Source organism: Nasonia vitripennis, chromosome 5 (assembly GCF_009193385.2).
Source record: "Nasonia vitripennis strain AsymCx chromosome 5, Nvit_psr_1.1, whole genome shotgun sequence".
NCBI lineage: Eukaryota > Metazoa > Arthropoda > Insecta > Hymenoptera > Pteromalidae > Nasonia > Nasonia vitripennis.
The window spans coordinates 14,333,397-14,339,484 of NC_045761.1; positions in this window are offsets into that span (position 1 = coordinate 14,333,397).

Here is a 6,088-nt window from a genome sequence, read left to right on the forward strand (position 1 = left end):
TTTAATAAATGCAATACGTTTATATTATTAAAACAAAATTCCATCGAATTAATTTTTTGTTGTCTTACAATAATAAAAATGCTGGACTTATCTGTCAAATTATATTGAATCAACATGATTCTAATCTTGAAAAGGTTTCGAATCCGAGTTGAAATATTTAGTCCGTTCGCGCAGTTGGAAAAGATAAAATCATTTAACCAGCCATATAGTCATTCGAGGGTATTTTCCAACAGTTCACACAATGTCCAGAGGCTCGCGCGCGCACTACGTATAGAATCGCGTGGATTTCGTTGCATTATCGGTCCTCAAAGTGGATTAGCGCGCAGTCGAAAACGAGTTGCGCGTATCTAGATCTAGTTTTTCAATTCGTAGAAAAACCAGGATTCCGCTCGGCGTCAGCAGAGGAGCAGCACTATAGTCTGCCCGTCACCGCAGTTGTAAATTAGATCAGGCACAGCACTGCGCAGTGCGGTCGAGCTGTGCCTCGGCAAATAGAATAAATAAAAAGCTGCGGATAGAGGATTAGGAAAAGCGAGGCAGGGAGAATACGCCGAGCCGACGTGATGGACACAAACGGCTACTCCAGTAGCTTCCGTGCAAAAAGAGTGAAAAACAAAGCAACAGTAGTGTAAGCTTCTCCTTTATTCGTTGAGCCGACCGGACACATAAAATTAGTCGGTAATCCGTTTAATTCGTAACCGCCGCGACTCTATAACGACTCCCGCTGCCACATATATAGCGGTGCCTGTGCGCGCGCGTTTAAATCGTCTGCCGCTTGCTCTCTACCGCTGTGGGTGGTCGGGCTAATCCGAAAATAATGGCTCAGGAGCCGCGGGCAATTAGTCGTCATCTGCCCAGTTCGATCGATCGGTGGCTCCGTTAATCAAACTAGATAGAGTGCGAATAGAGATTGGCGGGAGAGCGGTTTTTCTCTTCTTCTCCCCAAGAGTTTCTTGCCGCAGCAAACTTACCTCGTTTCTCTCGATTCTACGCCGCATCCCCGGGGCTTGATTATAAAAAAAGTCGACGAGCAAAAGGAGTAGGCTAAGATTGAAAGAAGAAGTAGGTTGGATGCGAGCGAATGAAAATTTCGTTTGGAGCGTGTGGCTGATTGATTAGAGGGGGAAGCAGTGCAGACGCGGCTACCCTTGCCGATCACGATCGTACCGCCACCAGCGCGAGCGACGCTTACACATTATAGTACGCTTGTGCACTATTCTACGAACAAAGTGGATATGCTACATACAAGTACTGTGTGGTAAAGTGATTTGGAACGAAAGTGTGCATGTAATACGCGCAAACAAAAAACGTTTGTTTCTTTGACTAATACGCCTATCACTAGACAAGAGGTAATATATTACCACCTCGCATGTATGTTATAGCGCGCATCGGGTCTTTATCAGTATAGTACTACACCCGACTGCTAGGCGTTGACTGGTCTCCGATGCCTCTCACGCTAACGAAGCAGCGTTCCCAATTGCATATAGTGCGAATAGTCAAATCGGTTTCAATTGGTTCGAAAATCCTAGCGACAGGTTGTAGGAACGTAAAGAAAAGCTTCTATAGAATGGATTTTAATCTACCGAGGCTCGTTTTTCTGTTTCTCTTCTCATTAATTCGTTAAAAACAAGATTTTCAGTCTTGCATGTGCGTTTATTTCATGGCGATATTTCGTTCAACAATCATTAATCAATTGGGGACAGACATGGTTTTGCTATATACATATAAATACTTATATACAGTAGAAAATAGCATTAGAATACGTTATGCATCAATGTTTTGCTAATTTAGTACCTCTAGGCCCTAATATGATTAATTAAAAATACATATGTTTGAGTAGTTTTTAAAACGGCAGCTCTCCAATATGGCGGCTCAAAGGATAAAGACCTAACCTAACGTACGGGCATTTGAGTGCATAAATTCAGTCATCGTGAATCTATTTTGATTTTGAAGCATTATCTCTCATCTCTATTATGATTTTGGAGAAAACAATAAGGTTATTTTATGTATTAAAATTTACATACGTTTATGCATCTATATATATATATATTTTTTTTTTTTCATCCTTCGCGTCGCCATATTGATCACGTGAGCTCTCAATCGTTTAAACGTATTATTAGCAAACTGAATTTTCAAAACAATATTTCTTAACAAATATTGCAGTAAAAATTGTAGCTCTTGTACTTTTGTGCAAGATTTATTCTTAACTTTATTTTAAAAAAGGTTTTAAAAAACATGTCTGTTCCCTATTATAGCTATGCGAGCAAGAGAGAATAATACACATTTTGAGCGATTTTAAGTGATTTCATTGATTTGATCCCGAGAAATAGATCAAATACTGAAAATACACGCTGTGATACACGATAACTGAAATCCTCCACTACAACGGGAGGGACTGGCTTTCACACTGGAAATAAGAAGCTGGTCATTTACTTCAGATGCATACAAATGGACCTTTTTATGCGCGTTTAAGGAAAATAATGTTATCCATTAAACAGAGAGGTACAAAAAATATATAAAATTATGTATGGAGTAAAAACAATTTTGATATTAAAGCAATACATAATGTAGATGTGTCAAAGAATTTGCAGCGGTTTTTTATCATACTAGGAATGAAGGCGCGCTTCGCGCGCTCAAATTGGCTAATAACACTGGTAGACAATCTACCATAAGTGTTGGGCGGCACACTAACGTCTGCTAATATTTTATAAGCATGTAACATGTTACTAAATCCCTCAAAACTATTTTTTTTTAAATATATTAATAATGATCAATATCGTCATCATTGGTTTGAATAGTGAATTTGAAGAAAAGTTCAGTATAAGAGTCAGTGGGTTTGTCTATCATTACAATGACATTTATTTGCATTACAAAAAAGCTATACAACTGAAATTTAACACAGATACTTACTATGCTACCTAGAAAACATGTAACCTACATGATTATGATAACTGTTTTCATTCATATTTTCACATCGAGGCCCATATGAATTTTTTAATTTAGCGTATTAAATTTTGCTTGTAGACAGTTACACAGAAAATACCATCTCTAGCACATTGCATTTCTAGTTTCCAGTACATTTTTACATGAAAAAGTGATAAGTATTTTAGCTTTTTTGTCAAGGCATTAATTAGAATTTTAACTTTTAACAGTTGTGAGAGATTTTGAGACCGATACCTGTTTCTCCATTTTTGCATTTTTTCTCATTCGAAAACTAACAGATCTAGAGAGCTCATATTTTGCATATAGATTTCTTTTTTGATTGTGAAAAGGTATTTAAAGTTGAATCGACCTTCACTGAGAAACTTCTGATTTCGACTCCGACACTGATGTGAATTCAAACTCATGCTATACGATTAAATAATTATCATGGGTGTTGTAGTCGAACACAAAAGTTTTTCAGTTAAGGTCGATTCAACTTTAAATCTTTTCACAATCAAAAAAGAAATCTATATGCAAAATATGAGCTCTCTAGACCTGTTAGTTTTCGAATGAGAAAAAATGCAAAAATGGAGAAACAGGTATCGGTCTCAAAATTTCTTACAACTGTTAAAAGTCAAAATTCTAATTACCTAAAACATTGACAAAAAAGCCAAAACATTTATCACTTACTCCATGTAAAAATATTCTAGAAACCAGAAATACAATGTGCTAGAGATAGTAGTTTCTGCGTAACTGGCTATAAGTAAAATTTAACCTGCTCAATTAAAAAATTCGCATGAGCCTGGATGTGAAAATATGACCGAAAACAGTTAAATCAGAATCATCTAGGTTACATATTTCTAGGTAACATGTCTAGTAGCCTTTTTACAATTCAAAGAGCATAATGATAGACTTAAACTTACTGACTCGGATACTGAACTTTTCTTTAAATTCACCTCTCAAACCTCACCGAGGGCGACTTTGGGTACAGAGACACAGTATATCTTCAAACTCTTTATTCTTTTAATTGAACTTCTAACTGACATTAAAAAAAAAAAAAACTAAATAATATTCACACACTTTATTACTACTTCAAATAGGGTTAGTTAGGATGCCACTTTTCAATACACATGTTGTAATACTACATACTCTTGGTAATAATTAATTTTTACTAAAATTTCTTGCTAGTAATATTACATACATTTTATCTGTTATCAAGGTTTCCACATTTCATTTTAAACACCTCAAACATTTCTACCAGGGTTATGAGTTATGACGAGATGAGATGATGAGAAAGCGCGATTCTGATCTCGTTGCCTAGGCAACCAATCAGAATCACGTATTAAATGCTTCACAACAAAGGCCATCATTTTTTAAAGAGAGGAATGTCCGTTTCACTTTTTGCTAAATTAGAATCGATTGACTAAAAAAAAATACTTATCAATGTCAATTTTTTTTTTGACTATTACTTTTGCACGCATATGTACTTTTTGCTGGATCTTTACACGTTCATCAAGTATAATCTAAGGACTAATTGAATTTTAAAGCGGATTGACTGAAATAAAATGTATTTTTCTAAGTTTTTTGTAAACATTAAAAATTTAATATTTGTCCAAAAATGGTTACCATGATAACTCTTGAACGCATTTGTATTTTTCGCGGAATTATATACTAGTTATGTGGGAATTATAAACTATGCGTAGTTGTATTCTATGTCTAATAAAAAGCGCATAGCTAATGTCAATAGAATATATAACATTTTAAAATAAAGAAAAACAAAATTTATTTGTTTTAAATTGATACGTGAAAACTATGCATATATTTATACTTTATAACTGATATATGCTTGTTGTATATACTTTGATGTTATTTGAGCGAATCTTCTTAAATTTTTATTATTGAAAGTCTTTAATTTATACGAAACAGATGTTTTACAAAATGTAAACAAAGAATATGGTTAAAACGAATAACTTTTACAGATTAAAAGTTCAAAGAGACTCATTCAAAATGATATCTTAATAAGGTATGGAAGATTTATAAATTTACTTTTTTCCCGATCTTTCTTTCTGTCGAAAGGTTTAGCAGAATCATTTATCTCATATTCACGTTCGTCCTTTCTCTTTATTTCTATCCATCATAGATTCCAGCATAAAATTCTTCTGTTCTTCTAGATTCTTCTCTAGTCGGCTTAACTTCTCTTTTTCTTCTCGACTTTTTTTCTGGAATCGTGGTAAAACTCTTTCCATTTCCGTTTGCCTTCTACATTCTTACTCTTCTTTTCTTTATCTTTCTAGTTCTTCATCAACCTCTCTTCTATCGACTTCTACCTGCATTCCCACATTCACATCCGTTTCTTTCGTCCGGCGAAATAGCAATGATTTAAGAAATCCAAACATTATAAGAATGAATATATTGTAGTCGTTTTAGGTAACGTTTAAAACATCTTAGAATTTCTTTATAAATACTTACTTTTTCGCAAATTCATCTGCAAATTATCTTTTGATAAGTTGATCTTTTGTTGTTTTATTCGATGCTGTGTCACAAAAACTGATACATTGATACGAATTCCAGATTTTTTTTTAGTGTCTATACATTAAATAGCTTATATGAAGGCAATTGAAAATTCGAATATTCATAGTTCTTTCAAAATTTTTTAATGATCAATTGATTTTTTTACATCTATATTTATTAAACAAATTTTTCTGTATATATTTTTATTAATTATTTTTGTGAATAGCCAATGTTTGCCAGATCAACCAATTAAGTTTTCGTGTTTATGAGGAAATGCATTAGGAATGCAGGGCAACTTACGTTGTTATTTTATGAGCATATGGCGGTCATGAACAATGCTATTAAGCATATCACTGTTAGAAATTTCTGGTTGAAAATTTAGACAAATGTATTTGAAGTTTTTTCCAGTAACGTATCTGAAAAATATTCAACTACACGTGACTGAATATTCATACATCATGTAACTGAGAATTCAGAAGTATTTGAATTTGGTGGGTATGAAAAATGGATATTGGATATTCAATAATGTACCTGAATCCAATGGTAACAAAACATTCGCTCTAAACGTATCAATTTCAAAATATACTTATAATTTATTTAAATAAAAATAATTATTTTCAATGTATTCTTTACAGATAATGCATAGAGACTTGAA